Below are 18,155 nucleotides of genomic sequence, written 5' to 3' on the forward strand. Positions count from 1 at the left end.
GGAACCAGGACGTGTTCTGTACACAGCCGGGCCGTACGACACTGGTCCAACATCATATTGTCACGAGGCCCGGAGTAAGGGTGATGATAAAACCATACCGGATACCGGAAGCTAAAAGGAAAGAAATTAGGACAGAAGTGAAGAAGATGCTGGAACTCGGGGTTATTGAAGAATCCCACAGCCAATGGTCCAGCCCTATCGTCGTAGTCCCCAAGCCTGACGGCACCCTGAGGTTTTGCAACGACTTCCGGAAGTTGAATGAAGTATCCCAATTCGATGCCTATCCGATACCACGCATTGATGAGCTAGTTGATCAGTTCATAGAATCATAGAATATCAGGGTTGGAAGGGACCTCAGGAGGTCATCTAGTCCAACCCCCTGCTCAAAGCAGGACCGATCCCCAATTAAATCATCCCAGCCAGGGCTTTATCAAGCCTGAGCTTAAAAACTTCTAAGGAAGGAGATTCTACCACCTCCCTAGAAACACTGGAATGTGTTACCACCACCCTCCTAGTGAAAAAGTTTTTCCTAATATCCAACCTAAACCTCCCCCACTGCAACTTGAGACCATTACTCCTTGTTCTGTCATCTTCTACCACTGAGAATAGTCTAGAACCATCCTCTTTGGAACCACCTCTCAGGTAGTTGAAAGCAGCTATCAAATCCCCCCTCATTCTTCTCTTCTGCAGACTAAACAATCCGAGTTCCCTCAGCCTCTCCTCATAAGTCATGTGTTCCAGACCCCTAATCATTTTTGTTGCCCTTCGCTGGACTCTCTCCAATTTATCCACATCCTTCTTGTAGTGTGGGGCCCAAAACTGGACACAGTACTCCAGATGAGGCCTCACCAATGTCGAATAGAGGGGAATGATCACGTCCCTCGATCTGCTGGCTATGCCCCTACTTATACATCCCAAAATGCCATTGGCCTTCTTGGCAACAAGGGCACACTGTTGACTAATATCCGGCTTCTCGTCCACTGTCACCCCTAGGTCCTTTTCCGCAGAACTGCTGCCTAGCCATTCGGTCCCTAGTCTGTAGCGGTGCATTGGATTCTTCCGTCCTAAGTGCAGGACCCTCCACTTATCCTTGTTGAACCTCATCAGATTTCTTTTGGCCCAATCCTCCAATTTGCCTAGGTCCCTCTGTATCCTATCCCTACCTGCCACCGTATCTACCACGCCTCCTAGTTTAGTATCATCCGTAAATTTGCTGAGAGTGCAATCCACACCATCCTCCAGATCATTTATGAAGATATTGAACAAAACCAGCCGCAGGACCGACCCTTGGGGCACTCCACTTGATACCGGCTGCCATCTAGACATGGAGCCATTGATCACTACCTGTTGAGCCCAACAATCTAGCCAACTTTCTACCCACCTTATAGTGCATTCATCCAGCCCATACTTCTTTAACTTGCTGACAAGAATACTGTGGGAGACAGTGTCAAAAGCTTTGCTAAAGTCAAGATACAATACATCCACTGCTTTCCCTTCATCCACAGAACCAGTAATCTCATCATAGAAGGCGATTAGATTAGTCAGGCATGACCTTCCCTTGGTGAATCCATGCTGACTGTTCCTGATCACTTTCCTCTCGTGTAAGTGCTTCAGGTTTGATTCCTTGAGGACCTGCTCCATGATTTTTCTGGGGACTGAGGTGAGTCTGACTGGCCTGTAGTTCCCAGGATCCTCCTTCTTCTCTTTTTTAAAGATGGGCACTACATTAGCCTTTTTCCAGTCGTCCGGGACTTCCCCCGATCTCCATGAGTTTTCAAAGATAATGGCCAATGGCTCTGCAACACAGCCGCCAACTGTTTTACCACTCTTGGATGCAACACATCCGGCCCCATGGACTTGTGCACGTCCAGCTTTTCTAAATAGTCCCTAATCACTTCTTTCTCCACAGAGGGCTGGCCACCTAGTCCCCATGTTGTGTTGCCCAGCGCAGCAGTCTGGGAGCTGACCTTGTTAGTGAAGACAGAGGCAAAAAAAGCATTGAGTACATTAGCTTTTTCCACATCCTCTGTCACTAGGTTGCCTCCCTCATTCAGTAAGGGGCCCACACTTTCCTTGGCTTTCTTCTTGTTGCCAACATACCTGAAGAAACCCTTCTTGTTACTCTTAACATCCCTCACTAGCTGCAGCTCCAGGTGCGATTTGGCCCTCCTGATTTCATTCCTACATGCCCGAGCAACATTTTTATACTCTTCCCTGGTCATTTGTCCAATCTTCCACTTCTTATAAGCTTCTTTTTTATGTTTAAGATCCGCAATCAAGGATTTCATTGTTAAGATAAGCTGGTCGCCTACCATATTTACTATTCTTTCGACACATCGGGATGGTTTGTCCCTGTAACCTCAAAAGGGATTCTTTGAAATGCAGCCAGCTCTCCTGGACTCCTTAGATAAGGTAAGTTAGGTAAGGCCCGATACCTAACCACCCTGGACCTGACCAAAGGATATTGACAAATTCCCCTGGCCAAGAATGCCAAGGAAAAGACTGCCTGCTCTACACCAGATGGCCTGTTTCAACACACTGTCCTCCCTTTCAGACTTCATGGGGCTCCTGCAACATTCCAACGACTTATGGACAAATTGCTGCGACCCCATGCCAACTATGCCGCCGCCTATCTAGACGACATAGTTATCCATAGCCCTGACTGGGAAACACACCTAGGAAAAGTAGAAGTGGTACTAGATGCTCTGCGGAAGGCCAGCTTCACTGCCAACCTTCCCAAGTGCGTGATAGAACTAGCTGAGGCCAGATACCTCGGGTATGTAGTAGGGAGAGGTTTGGTGAAACCCCAAAGGAATAAAGTGGAGGCAATGCAAGGTTGGCCTCGACCAGACTGCAAAAAACAGGTCAGAGCATTTCTAGGAATAGTAGGATACTATCAGAGATTCATCCCTCATTTCACCACAAGAGCAGGGCCACTGACGGATTTGATAAAGGCTCGGGGCCCCGAGATATTAAAGTGGACTGACACAGCAGAAGGAGCATTTACAGATTTAAGGACAGCCCTTTGCTGCCATCCAGTACTCATAGCCCCAGACTTCGAGAAGGAATTCATCCTACAAACAGATGCCTCCAAGGTAGGGCTAGGAGCCATCCTTTCGCAGATGGTAGGGGAGGAGGAACACCCGATCTTGTACCTCAGCCGGAAACTCCTCCCCAGGGAACAAAAGTACGCTGTTGTTGAAAAGGAATGTCTGGCGGTAAAATGGGCTATGGAGACTCTCCGCTACTACCTACTGGGGAGGCGGTTTACCCTCGTGACAGACCACGCCCCGCTCCAGTGGATGCACAGAAACAAGGAGAAGAACGCAAGAGTGACTAGCTTATCCCTGCAGCCCTTTCATTTCCGGGTACAGCATAGGGCCGGAAGCCAACACAGCAACGCTGATGGCCTATCACGACAGCACTGCCTCTCATCCCAAGTAGCCCAACCTCATAGTGTTGAGTGGAGGGGGGGACGTGGGGGGGGGGGGGAGATATGTCATACAGCATGGCCAGAGGGCAGCAGGAGAGTGTTAGAAGCGAGCCTTATTCCCTGCAGAGGGAAGAAAGTTTGCTATAAATTAATTAAGGCACCTGAAGCCAGTCACATGATAAAAACCCCCTGCTTCAATCAGACAAGAGGAGGAGTTGAAGGAGAGTGGATTGGTGTTGGAGCAGAGAGCGGTTTGGAGGGAAGGAGAGGAGAGTTTGGAGAAGTGCTGCAGTGGGCTAAGAAGACCAAGACCCTAGGTAAAGAGACACCTGGTTTGTGCAGAGAGAGGGCAGGAAGCCCCACAAGCTGAAGGGCAGGAGAAGGAAGTAGCCCAGGGGAAGGAACCACCAGTTCTAGTGGTTACCGCTATCCCTAGGGCCCCTGGGCTGGGACCCGGAGTAGAGGGCAGGCCTGGGTCCCTCCCTCTCCACTTCCCTCCTCTAGGACACTAGTGGGGCAGTTAATACCCGAGTTCAGGGGCAAGAAATGGTGCCCTGAACCCCCCGCCCCCAGAAGAGAATGCGAGAGACCCATCATAGTAGTGCCGGAAATTTGCCACAATAGATACTCCCCTCCACTCCCCCAGGAAGTGAATTTTCTAGGTAGAGCTCTGCGCAGATACAAAATTTGTATCTATATCCAATCCATGATCTGGAAACATGCTCCGTGGATATCCACATCCATGGATACAAAGCAGATATTTGCAGATTTGCATGGCTCTATTTCTAGGGTCATCCTGAGGGTTGGGGGTTACTCACCACCTCTTCCTCTGCTGACACCATTAACTCAGGAATAAACACTTGATCCCTTGTTCTGCCCGTGACTTGGACTGGCAGGATCGTGTCTAGTCCCCTCTTCCTCAATTATCTTGTACAGACAGTGCAGATCTTGTGTCTGACCCCTTATTGAGCGATTCAGATTGGCCCAATGCACCACACTGGACAGTCTCTCTAACAATACAAGGCATTGATTACTTTCAGGTGCACCTCTCTTTCTCTTTGGTGAGTAAACCCACACCATGAGTCAGAGTAAAGCGTTCTCCTCTTGGCCATATATCTTTTCACCATTTCCTTCACTGTGCAGTTCCCCAGGGACATCAAACCATTTGAAATAAGGTAGAGATAGAAAAGTTTTAGGACTCTTAGGCCAACAGATTCAACCAAGTCCAGTTTCAGTATTATATCCTATGACATTTTTAACAATGCTTCATGCTTATCTAGCTCCCGCTTAGATTGTCCACGTCCTGTCTATATCAACTCTTCCTTGCACTTCCACTGATTTGCCTATGCTAAGGAGGTTAGCAAAGCACTTTCTTCATATTAGTTAGCCTGTGCCAGCATCAGCATTCTCCACATCTAAATGAATTGAAAATTGATTTCTTGGCTGCCATTACACTGGAAGTGTCTTTGCCCAGAGATGAAAAGCAAAGCAGTCTACTCTAGTACAGTCCCATATCTCTTCTACCTGGTTCTGCATATAGAGATAAAGGTGTTTATACTCACATTGATTTTCTGGCTCAGTAGACTTCCCTAACATAGTGGAAATCAAATCTTACATCTTTCTATTCCAACTGATCTATTTATTTAAAATTTTCAAGTGATTGGTCAAATTCTGCTCTGAGTTGCATGTGTGTAGCAATAAGGATGTGTGTGTTTTGGTGAACATTGACAATGCACTTGTTCCTCCTGCAACAATATACATAAACAAGGTTAAATCCACTGGTACAATTTTAACTGATTGATTTAAGACTGAAGTCAATGGGACTACTCACAGGGTAAGGTATTGCTAAGTGTGAGTAAGGATGGCAGAATGTGACCTTTAGTTAATTTACACAAGTTTGCCTCAGCAGGTTTAAGTACTAGGTAATTAGTTATCTATTAGTTTATTAGTAAAGGAACCATTAGTACTTTTAGCACAATTGCCACGTATATTTATTTGATTACTTGCATCATGGTCTAAATTCTATATCTGCCATTATTTTCAGTACTTCTGGCTGATCTTTTGCAATCTACCTCTATCATATATACCTGTCATTTGATTATAGTCTTAGGCCCAGGTCCCAAAAGGTGTCTAACTCCCATCGATTTCAATCTGAGGTAAGCATCTAAATCTGGATCTTCGTGCTACTTCTCTTTGCTCATTTAAATCTAATTCACACAATCTTGAGCACTGGCTTTGCTAAAATTAGTTGTAATTCATGCCACCAGCAATATGAGAGGTCATATAATTTATATCATCAGCTTTTGTTTTCCAGAAACTATGGGTCACATCATGCTCACTTTACTCATTAGCAATTGCATTACTGTTTTCGAAACTACCTAAGAAAGTCCATTCAGGCTTGTTGGAGATAAGCCAGGTTTATACTTAAAAATTAGATTGACCTAGTTATGTTGCTCAGGGACATGAAAAATTTCATGCCCTGAGCACTGCAGTTATGTTGATCTAACCCCCGCTGTAAACACGGCTAGGCTGACAAAAGAATTCTTCCATCACAGCACCTCAAGCTTTGCTTTGATAGGTAGATTTTCCTTGTTCAGTGAAAAACAAACAAACAATTAATTGGATTAATCAAGAAGGTGAAAGGAAATAATATTTGAAGGTAAGAAAAAGAGGAACTAAGACAGAGGTTACACAAGGGTCTGCAGAGGCCTGTTCTACAGGGCTCATTCCCACTTCACTCTGCTCCACATTCCAAATTTGAACTGTGGGATTACATGAGCTTCCTCTCTTTTCTTCCCATTTTGAGCGCTGATTACACTTTACAATTTGCTTCACACTGAGTAAATATGAAAAAGGTGCGAACTTGGCCAAATACCAACACACAGGCCAATTTCTGCTCTTGGTTACACTGCAGTAGATCAGAGGTAAATCCCTGTAAATCAATGGAGTTATTCTGGATTTATACCCGTATAAAAGAGCAAACCCTCCTCTCCAGTGCAATGCTCAAAGACTTCAGTGTCATGCACTAGGGGTACTGCAGCCCAGCAGACAGCGTGCTGGAGTGGGACTGAGGAGACCTAGGTGCTCGTCCCAGCTCTGCCGCTGGCCTAAGTGACCTTGGGCAAGTCACTTTCCTTTCTTCAGCCTCAATTTCATAATCTGTAAAATGGAAATGATACTGACCTCTTTTGTAAAGCATTTTGAGATCAACTTATGAAAAGTCTTATATAAGAGCTACATAGTATTTAATGATAAGTGAATTTGGTCCTTAATCTGTATATACAATTATTTAAAGTTTAAAAAACAGAATTGTCCATAATCAGATCTTAAACTACATCTAATCTGAACAATGTCAATTGCCACAAATGTGAACTATTTGACAGGTTTAATCTAAGTCTAGACATCTTGGTAAAACATTTTGAATGCTGTATCCGGGAGACATGAAGTGCCAGGAACTGAATACGGTATAGCAACACCGTTTTTAATCAGTTTTCTCCTGTTCCAAGGAATTGTTTTGGTGTGGGTTTGTTTTACCCCGGAAGTATTTTATACCTACATTAACAGTTTGATTAATAAATTACAACACAACCCATAAAAACAAGTTGAATTGCAAGTTAATACCAATATTTAAAACCACAAGAGGTCAGAGATAAGGAAGCAGAGACAATTGTCTTGGTCACTGTTCTCCCCCCAGCATATCTGCCTCCCTTGCTTTTATGTGTTATGATAGAGTATTTCATTACATGGTCACAAGACATTAGACAACAAATATTCTTGGACAAACTGTTGACAAGTATGGGGTACTGAGATGAAGGCAGAGAAATATGGTTATGTTCCCTCTAGTAAGTTATCAGACCATACAGGTTTCCAGTTCAGTTGTCCTATCCTGATACTAAATAGTGAATGAAGATATGGTGATAACTGCAGTTAGTTTGAAAAGTTTTTACCAAAATCATCATCCCAGCAGGACTGGAGTTTGCTTGCCTGCATTTGGACACCACTGTCAGGAGTTCTATGGGGAAAGACTGGAGATCTTTGCCACAGGGAAGATCAAGCATACAATAAGATAGTGTTTCTTAACATGAAGCTTGGAGGAAAGGCAGGAAATAGAGAAAAATGGAAAATTAAGTGGTCCGATTTGAGAAAGATTCAGGGCACTGGCCAGATCCTCATATGGTGTTAGTCAGTATATTTGCATTGAAGTCAGTGGAGCTAAAACAATTTACATCTGCTGAGGATTTGGCCCATTATCAGAGGCCTTCCCTTCCCCTTCATTTGTTGACCAAAGGGTCACCTGGGGGCCTTATTTTCCACTGACTTGAGTAATAAGGGTGCAACAGACAAGAGAGCAAGTAAGAGACTGATCTTTAGTGACTGATTCCAGTCACAGGACATGGATCAGGATTATATGTCAGGGGCCAGTATCCATTGGCTCCACTGGCTACTGATCTACTTTGCTCAGGTGTAAGAGACAATTCAAGGTGTGGGTTACATTACCAAATCAGATAGACAAGGGAAGTGGGGTAACATCTTCTATTGAATGAACCAATAAGAGAGAGACCAGCTTTCAAGCTCTTCTTCAAAGCTCTCTGTAGCTTGAAAGCTGGTCTCTCTCATCAACAGAAGCTGGTCCAGTAAAAGATGTTACCTCACCCACCTGGTCTCTTATATCCTGGAATCAACACCGTTACAACACTGCAAATTCCAAATCAGATTGGCAGTATTTTATGTACTCTAGGCAAAGGAAAAAATTAGTTTTCTGGATGTTATTTTTAGAGCCAAGAAGTGCTGATGTGCTGCTGACAGAGATTTGGTTATTTCTCTTTCTACTGGTCTGAGTCTTTAGAAAATAGAGAAGGGGAAATTCTCACATTGCTGTGCTTTTAGCAATGTGAAAATTAAAATAAATAAATGTAAATAAAAATAACATCCAGAAAACTCACTTTTTAGAATTAGATTGAACAACCACAAAAACCCTAGGAAATCAATTGAAGTTCTAGCAAACACACTACACCGCAATCAACAACAATTTACAAGAAGCACCATCTTCTTCCAGCCCCATTCAATGCAGCATCCATCATACTCATAAATCAACTGTCCACTAAGCTTTACTTTTCCTTTACTCTGTCCTGGTAATGATGCAATATGAAAAAGATAGCAATCTTCTCCATCCATAATAAAGAGTTATTTATCATCAGTGACAATGAATCTCAGAATATCACTAAGAGAACTTCTGTCCCAAGGAGCTTATATTACTGGCACACACATTAACAGATTCAATGCTGTTTCCTTGGGAGTTTTCCAACAGCTGTAGAGCAAGTGGGAAAATGAAATTTGTTTTTCCATGAAAGAGTTTTTCTTGTTGGTAAAGTTTCCCCTATCCAATTTTTTTTTTAACCAAAAACTTTCAAATTTGTTATTTTGTTTTAAAAAACAAACCAACAAAAAAGGGGAGGAGGGCTTCATTTAGACCATGAAATTTAGGGTGTGGGTTTTTTTTAAACTAAAATATTTTGTTTAGAGTTTGGAGGTACCTCTAGTTTTACTTTCTCTCAAATGGAAAAAGGGAGGCAAAGTGTGAGGAAGGGGAGACAACCTCAGTGTTTACTCCTTTTACTGTATAATTAAAACAATAAAAAGATGTGAACAGCAGATCTTCCTGCACTTTCCCAACACTTTGAAACTGGTTTCCCAGCTGACAAAAGTTGGATAATAGTACTAACAGGTGCGGGAAAGCTCTATGGCAAATCAAAATGTTTTTTAAAAAACTAAAAACTTTAGTTTTGAAAATTCAATTTTTCATAACATTTTTTATTTTGAAAAAAAATGGAAAATGAAAAAGTTCATTTTCAACAAACCCCTGTTTCTCGACAAAAAGTTTTCAACCAGCACTAAGCACTTTGCTTCATATTCTGCAACAGCTCATGAACTCTCATTCCAACCAGCAGTACTGTGGTTTTTGAGATATAGCCATACGGTGGCATTAAAGAGACAATTACAGAAAAATATCCTCATTTTATGTAGGGAAATCATAATGATAAACTCTCTTGTCTAGCTCCCTTTCTCTTAAAGCTTTTTCAAATGATTAAAAATAAATAAATAAATAAATAGTCACACTCAGGAGTAATCCAAGGTTCAGCACTGTGTAATAAAATTTCAAAATGAGAGTGTAGCATTAGCAGTTGTGGAGGTTACTGAAAAATAGGAGTCTAATTCCTTCATTAGGAAAGAAACAATATCAGGTTTCTTACTTCAACAGTACTCCGAAGTGCTGGGAAACATACTTCTTTAGTGTCAAAGCTAATAGCCATGGAGGATGCCAACACAGCTCTTTAGTTTTAAGTGGAGCAGCTATTCTTCACTTCCTCTTCTCAAACTCTTGTGTATTGATGCTCCCTAGAGGTGGCTACATTTCAGTAATAGCTGGACTTATCCCATTTACTTTACGTGAAGTGTTTTGGGATCCTTCCGGGTGAAAGTGCTATATCAATGTCTACACACTTTTGAATGCAAGGTATATTAAGTATGTGTTTCAACTACTATCATTTAGGTCCAAGGCACTGATACAAGACAGAAGCCAGTTTATTTGCAATTTGAAAGGTCATTTTCAAAAATCTGAGTCAGATTCACCACTATGGTCTGGTGATGTAAAGTTCTGAGTTTAGTTTAACTGGCCAGCTGAACTGGGTAGGCAACTGTTTTGCATCACCAGAAAGGCATAGGGCAACCAATACATAATGGTGTCTCTGGGCATTTAAACACAGGCTAGGTCCTTGCTAGCTGAGGTCGGCAACTTTCACTTGAATGTAAAAAAAAAAATCATTTAAATTAACTTTTGGTTTCATTGTATTTAATTTTACCCTTATCTTTTCTTCATTGTCTTTGATCTGTTGTTTTTAACTGTTGTAACTGTAACCATTCTGCCAGTCAGAGTTAGCAGCAGAGCTGGTTCAGTATCTAGGGGTTCCTTTTCAACAATACAACACAAAACCGGCTTGAGCCCCCACCTAGTGACCTGGAACAATTACACACCACACCCTGCGCACGTCTAAGAGGCAATAATTCCCCCCTTGCAAGCACAGATTCTGAGTGTAGCAATACTTTTATTAAAAGGAGGGAAGTAACTCAGCATTAATTTGGGAAAACACCATAAACAGGATCCATAAACATGAACCATGAGCAAAAGACCAACCCTTCCCTCAGGTTCTTAAGTCCAGTAACCAAAAGTCCTTTTAACATGCCCGTCCCCTTCTCTGCACCCGACTCACAGTTGCTGTCCTTGGTCAGTGCAGCCCAGAGATCAGAGGTGCATCTGCAGAGTTCACCTCCCACCCTGAGTGGATGGGGGAGTAAGAAAGTACCTTACTCGCTCTACTGTCCGGGCACTTGCTCACCACACCTCTCTGCCCACTGCCCTTTTGGCTGATCACCACACCTCTCTGCCAGGCTCTGCTCCTCTCCACTAGCTGCCCTGCTGGCTGATCACCGTGCCTCTCTGCTGGGCTCCGTTCTGGCCCTCTCTGCCTGCTGCCTTGCCAGCCAATTGCAATACCTCTCCACTTGCCACCCTGCCAGCCAATCACCCAGATTCTTCAGGTCCCACCACTTAACCCAGTTCTCAGTGATTTCAGCTATTGGTACACACTTCTCAGTCTCTTGCATCAGTGACACTGTCCCAAATCAGGTCTAATACTTAAAGCTAGGTATTCATGATTTCAGTTCTGTAGCATGTTACAGGACTCTCAATTGAGTCTTAATTAGCTCTTTTATTACACAAGGGAGAGATAAAGCATTAAATGCTATCTAAGACCCTTAAGCCAGACCCACACCAACAGGTATAGGTACCTATCCCCACCCCTTCTCAACTCAACAGGCTTTGGAATCCATGTCCCCTGCCTAGCGAGTGCTGTTTAGTTGAGGGTGTGTCTCTCTATCGGGGTATGCCAAGTACAGTTCTACTGCCCTCGATTCACACAACAAGGATAACTACGCTTTATTACTCCTGGCCCAATAACAAGGAGACTGGGAATCCAACACCAGCCAAAAGTGATCATTTTGGCAAGCAATCCCATCATGCTGAGCACGTAGGCACGGTAGGTATGCCCATGCAAACGAGATCAGCTCCTGAAGTCCTTTTCCACAGCTCATCACTAAATGTCAGGGGAGAGCTGATTCAGACTCTGCTTATATAACATTTGTATGAATCTTACAATAAATTAGAAATGTCAGTTTACAGATCCTTCTATTTTATACTAATTCATGGAAATATGGGCTCAGTGATCATTTGCACAAGTTTTTATGCCAGTGTAACTCCAGGCTCCAGTGATGTAAGTAAGTCAGTGCAGTAAGTTGGTATAAAACCAGTGTCAACTATGTCTAGAGAGCTTAGGCAGAAGTTACTTAGAAACCCTTTATGATATGTTGGTGACTGTGGGACTGGAGGAATGAACATTTTCCAGTTTGTTCAAGGCATCAGAATTCTTACACCTAGCATTTAAAGAAGCTAGTTTCAGACTCATGTTTGTTTGGCTAAATACTACTGCGTTTTTGGCCATCTTCAACTAATAAAGGTCAAAATGCTTTCAAACTACACTTAAAAATACTGTTTTAAAAATATAGAGATGGGTCATGAACTTTGATGTTTAGTGTCAGCTTGAAAATGAATGTTAACAGCCAAGTTAGTTATACATGCACAAGATGCTGACTGCCTGTTGAGAGGAGCTCTGCTGAGCAGTGCTCTCTGAACAGAGAGCCTCTTAGCATGAATGTACACATTAAGTTTTGGATTCATTTGATTCCACTTGGACTGAGGCAGGAAACGAGCTCAGTCCCATTGTTCAGCCTTCCACACTAAGGATCTGATTCACAGCCTACTGAAGTTAATGGGAGTCCTTCCATTGAATTCAAGGGGCTTTGAGTCAGGCCCAAAAGTGGGCCACCCACCCAGCCAGAATACATAAGTCCAGAGATGGACATTTCCATTTCCAGGTTAAGTCAGCCTGAAATATAATTTAGAGAGAAACTGCCCCTCCTATACCTCTGTGGAAGCAATAAAGGGTATTCTTCTGCAGAGCTCCCTGGAGCTCTCTAGAGCGGCTGGGAGCAGTGTCTAAAGCAAACCTCTGTTGACAGGCTGGCTTGGTTGAAGTCAATTTTTATTTATTTATTTTATAATTTTGACAGATGTTTATTTTTAAGTGTTTTTCACAGTTGCTGGAAATAGTGGAGGGGGATCAGATAATAATCCTGTAATGACAGAAGACATTGAGATTAAAAAGTTAAAGCCTTATAACCATTCAAATTCAAATTGTCAGCATTGCATATAAAAATATACAAAGTAAATATTTTAAAATCAAACTCTAATAAGGTCTCCAGCAGCATTTTTCTGGACTTTGGCTTATCTGTAAATTTTGATTATCCTTGATGGAGATATTTTTGCTTTTGTTTGGGCACGTACAATGAAATTGACATTTACCAATATAAATCCAATTCTTCCAAGCCTATTGACAGGATATGGTCAAGGCAAACACTTTAACCTAGAGGAAGGTCTATTTTAAATCAAAGCTTGGGATTGGTTCCTGTTTCCAGATACTAATAAACCCATTTAGTGGAAAATGGCACATTTTTTCCTTTCCCTTTTCTGACTACTACTGAGACTCAGAAGCATGGGGAAGGTGCTCTGACGTTGGAAGGCACATTATCAAAATAAAATCCTTTTCAAGTTTATTTCACAGGCTTAAAGGACAAAATGGGGACACCAGGATATATCACAGTAACTTATAAAATGCACTAGATGATTTTTACTGACAACTGGGCATGTCAGGGGCTTTTATTTTGATTTGTATATTTCTAAATGCATCTATCCTGCATTCCAGGCCCATGTACCAGAATTAAATAATAAAACCTACAAATTAGGGGAAACATTATGTTAAGCATGGTCTCGCATCCAGGGACCATCATGTTTAGCACTGTCAGCCGCACACAGGTAAATTTTACTGGAATCACAGTTTACCCAGGATTAGCTGATAAGATGTCAAACCCAACTTGTCCCTATCTGCACTAGCTGCCAGGTCATGTTAGCATTATGTTAGTGCTGGGGTAGCCAAACTTTTTGGCCCTAAGGCCACATCGGGTCCAGAAATTGTATGGAGGGCTGGGTAGGGAAGGCTGGGGAAGGCTATGCCTCTCCAAACAGCGAGGCGTGGCCTGGCCCCTGCCCCCTATCCAGCTCCCTGGAACTCCCACCCCCATCCAACCGCCCTTGCTCCCCACCATTGACTGCCCCCTGGGACTCCCGCATCCTATCCAAACACCCCTGCTATCTGCCCCCTTACCATTCCCCCGGGACGCCCATCCCCTATCCAATCTCCCCTGCTCCCCACCCCTTGCTCTCCCAGCCCCACATTACCTGTGGGGTGGGGGAGAGGGGGGCTCAGTCCTTTCCCAGAGCATTTCCCCTGCTCGTTTGGCTGCTCTCCCTGGCAGTCGGGCAGGGCTTACTCCCAGGCTGGGCTTGGCTGCTGGGAACAGGGGCCAAGCATGCTGGGGTGGAGGGTGGGGGCCCTGGCTTGCTCTGCCTCTGTCCCTGGCAGCAGGACTCATGCCCCTTGACCGCCCCGCTGCACCCCCTAGAACTCTCCCTGCTCCCCGCCCCCGACTGTGCCACCCTGGAGCAGCAGGTCTGGAGGAGCTAAAGCTGTGCCACCCGGCCGGAGCGGCAGCCACACTGCTCAGGTGCTGGGGGGGGGGAGGGGGGGAGGAACACCGTGACTGCGAGGGAGGCAGGGGAGCAGAAGGCGAGGGGCCAGGGGCCTAGCCTCCGCCCCGCTCACCACGCTGCCGGGGAGTTGGGCTGGCTCCTCCGCAAGCCAGTCCTGACCCTGCTCACCGGCAGGAGCTCGGGGGCCAGAGGGAAGGGTCCTGCAGGCCGGATGTGGCCCACGGGCCATAGTTTGCCCCCCTCCGTGTTAGTGGATACATTTCCTTAAGCTAATATGCTAACACAACCTAATTTTGTACCACAGACAAACCCTCTGGAGCATTAATTGTCTTTTCAGCAAACTCCTTTGTTCTGACTGTTCCCTGTCTATTTCACCTTGTATGCTGATAAACAGCCAGCAGGTACAAATATCAGAATGCTTAATTAACACAACACAAGGACATACCTGCTTGAGTGGTCCCTGCTTTCCTGGGCACAGCCCTGATGTGAAGGCTTTTCCAGCGATATAAACGCACCCTTCCCGACTACCAGTGTACCTAGGCACCAGCATTAATCATTTGTGGCTGTAAGCAAGGGACTTACCTCTACAGTAACCATCACATACCTGCACCTCATTTCCCCCATTTTCAGTCTTCCACAGGCTTTTAGGTCTCTGGTGAAAAGCCCAAAGTGTCAATCCCTTCTAGAGTTAAGTAGAAGCCCAACACCATCAAACAGCCTCCCAGCCATCAGTAGTTCTTTACTCCTGTTATCACCGGGTGCATCCTCCTCAGGTTGCAGCTCCTCTTTGTGCCTTCTCCAGGCTACAATAGTCTATTTAGCCCCTCTCCACCCTGAATAGTATCCATAGCTCCTTTCCCTAGCTCAGCAGCTCATTTGCCCTGTTTGTTCAGAGATAGATAAGAGGAACTTCCTCTCACCTTCACCAGAGGCCCTGTCCCTGGTCACTAAGTGAATGCAAGTGTCAGCTCATGCCTGAACACACTCTGCATTCTCCTTTCAGGGACTTTTTCTTTTCTCATCATCCATTCCAGAAGTCTTTCTACATCCTATCTTTTAACCACCCAGGGCCTTCCAGGCTCCATTCCTCAAGCCCTCCTGCAAAGCAACCAATCCTAAATTTTACCTCCAACCAAACCACTTTTAAACTGAGCTCCATGCTTGCTTTTCACAGAGTGGCAGATGTTACTGACTTCCCTAGGACTACATTTCCCAGGACTCCTCCGCCTTAAAGAGCCAAATACCCACTAACAGTGGGATTAGTGGTTCCCACTGTTACAGGGCCCAGATGCTCTGGTACACTCAGGGAAAATGATAATGATAATAGGTGATAAAAATAGGAGCCCAACAAATTCAATAAATACACGTGTTAGATTTACATAGTATTTTTGTACAATACTTAAACCACAACAAAATAGCATGAGGATGGATTGTGTCCCAGGCCCAAGTCATGCAGCTAATGCACCAGGGCAAAGGTAGGAAAACTACGGCCCGCGGGCCACATCCATCCCGTGGGACCATCCTGCCTGGCCCTTGAGCTCCCCGCCAGGGAGGCTAGCCCCCGGCCCCTCCCCTGCTGTCCCCCCTGCCCTGCAGCTACGCGGGCAGCACTCTGGGTGGCGGGGCTGCACACTCCTGCAGGGCAGCGCGGCAGCATGCGTGGCTCTGTCCGGGTGGCGCAGCTACCAGACATGCTGCTCTGAGCGGCAGGGTCAGAGGGCCGGGGCCAGGGGTCCTGGGGGCAGTCAGGGGACAGGGAGCAGTTAGATAGGTGTGGGAGTCCTGGGGGCCTGTCAGGGGACGGGAATGTGGATAGGGGTCGGGGCAGTCAGGGGATAGGGAGCAGTGGGGGTTGGATAGGAGGTGGGGTCCTAGGTGTGGTGGTTAGAGGTGCAGGGTCCAGGGAGGGGGCGGTCGGGCACAAGGAGCGGGGGTGGGGGGGTCGGATGGGTGGGAGGTTCTTGGGGGGCAGTCAAGGTGCAGGAAGTGGGAGGGGGCAGATAGGGGGGAGGGGGCAGGCTGTTTGGGGAGGCACAGCCTTCCCTACCCAGCACTCCGTACAGTTTTGCAAACCCAATGTGGCCCTCGGGTCAAAAAGTTTGCCCACCCCTGAACTAGGGCCTGATCCAATTCTTATTGAATTCTATGGAAATTCTTCCACTGACTGTAATGCAAGGAATTAATGGAATCACAAATTATTGCACAATCCCCTCTCCCACTGTCCAGACATGTATCTAGCCTCATGTTTTATGTATTACATATCAGCCAGATGCTATAGAAGTGATCAATGGACAGTGTACATATCATCCTGGTACTTTAGGATAAATCACACCACTATTTTTCCTTTTACATAGTCTCCTTCACTAGCTCAGAATATTTCCTTAATTGAAAAAAAAGAATCTCTGTTATATTCTTTGGCTTTGTCTGGTTCTAATTATGCTTGACTATTAACAGTGGTCTTTCTTCCAAAGGTACATAACTGGCAACAGAAGGGACTTTTTCCTCATTGGAAAAATATGCACCAGAATCTGTTTACTGCATTGTGATTTAACTTTCCACTGTGTGCCATGGGATTGTTGTGTTCCTAACTGTTTGCAAAGAAGGAAACAGAGTATAAAACCACTGCTCAGATACAATTCTCTTGAGCTAAACAAGGATACAAACTGAAAAGAAACTCCTGCAATTTTCATTTAGAAAGTGAAAAATGATCAGTTAACAAAAGAGAATGAGAGCACACACCAAAGTGCCTTGGACTGAGTACAATTTTAGTACAATCTACATGACAGACGTTTCCTTGTCATATTTTTCCAACTAAGAATCAGTCTTTTTGTAAGAAACCCAGCACTTGTCTGTTTATAAATCTTTGTGCATCAAGTGAGTGCAGCACAGGTCCTCCTCTGCAATGTAGATATGTAAAATTCAGCAAGAGTATTTCCAGTACTTACTGGCTGCTCTAGGGATGAGGGTCTTAATAAAAGACCTGGTTCTCATCATTGGTAAGTAGCACCACTGAAGTCCATGTAGTTACAGAGTGTAAAACTTGTGTAAGTGAAAGGAGGCGCAGGCCCAAGGCATTTCTTCTTTAGGCCCCAACCCTGCCTTGAGCTCTGCCCCGACATGCTTGTGTGGTTCTCAGTGCAGGAGTGGGCCTCTTACAGTAAGCTCTTTGAGGCAGGGATCTCCCTTCCTGTTTTACAGGAAGCATCTGGCATACTTGTGTTTGATACAAGTTAACTGTTAAGAAAACACCAGCAACAATATTGTACAACACAGAGAGACACAAATGGCATTTTCTATTCTAGAGTAGTGATGGACAACAACAAAGCATTCACTATTACAATATTATTTGCTCAGAGGAAATGCTGATTTGATCCATGCCACACTGATCCTCTGCCCAAGAAAATCTTCAATAAACTGTGCACCAGCATAGAAAATTTTGGCAAATTAGGCCCTCAGGAAAAACAATGGTGGCTTCTTGAACTGTCAGGTGGTTAGTCTAACTCAGATCCTCAAAAGTATTTAGGTATGTAACTCCCATTGAAATAAATGGGAGACACAAATGCTTTTGAGGCTCTGGGCCACTGTGCTCAAAATGATTCTCCCATGTCCTTTCCTGGCACCGTTCAAGAGGGAAGACTGCAACCTTAGCCATGCCCAAGACTGGTACACAGGCTGTCACTTCTCCTGTATTAGAACAGAAATACAATCTCGAGAGATCAGCCAGCATGTCCTCCAGCACGGGCCAGACAAAAACCAATACACAATAATTAAAAAACAAACAAACTGATGTTGGTAGTTAGCAATAGAGAAAACAGAATTTTACATGTGTTTTGATTTTTAAACATCAAATGACTGAGATGGGTGGAGAGTATGCAAATTTCTTTCAAGTGATCCTAGATGTCAGTTATATATGAAAACTGATACTGTACAAACAATAAAGTTACTCTAATAGTTAAATTGGATCAAACATGAGCTGTGAGTCAGGACACTTGGGTTCTAAAC

The sequence above is a fragment of the Eretmochelys imbricata genome, chromosome 2 (assembly GCF_965152235.1).
Source record: "Eretmochelys imbricata isolate rEreImb1 chromosome 2, rEreImb1.hap1, whole genome shotgun sequence".
NCBI classification, from domain to species: domain Eukaryota; kingdom Metazoa; phylum Chordata; order Testudines; family Cheloniidae; genus Eretmochelys; species Eretmochelys imbricata.